A 382-nucleotide genomic window follows, 5' to 3' on the forward strand; every position below is an offset into this window, starting at 1 on the left:
TACACGGGTATGCTGCTCCTTGTATGATATATAATATCTACGTACACGGGTATGCTGCTCCTTGTATGATATATAATATCTACATACACGATTATGCTGCTCCTTGTATGATATACAATATCTACGTACACGGGTATGCTGCTCCTTGTATGATATATACTATCTACGAGCACGGGTATGCTGCTCCTTGTATGATATACAATATCTACGTACACGGGTATGCTGCTCCTTGTATGATATATAATATCTACGAGCACGGGTATGCTGCTCCTTGTATGGTAGATAATATCTACGTACACGAGTACGTTGCTCCTTGTATGATATACAATATCTACGGACACGGGTATGCTGCTCCTTGTATGATATATAATATCTACGTACA

Source organism: Mizuhopecten yessoensis, unplaced genomic scaffold (assembly GCF_002113885.1).
Source record: "Mizuhopecten yessoensis strain PY_sf001 unplaced genomic scaffold, ASM211388v2 scaffold7187, whole genome shotgun sequence".
Taxonomy (NCBI): domain Eukaryota; kingdom Metazoa; phylum Mollusca; class Bivalvia; order Pectinida; family Pectinidae; genus Mizuhopecten; species Mizuhopecten yessoensis.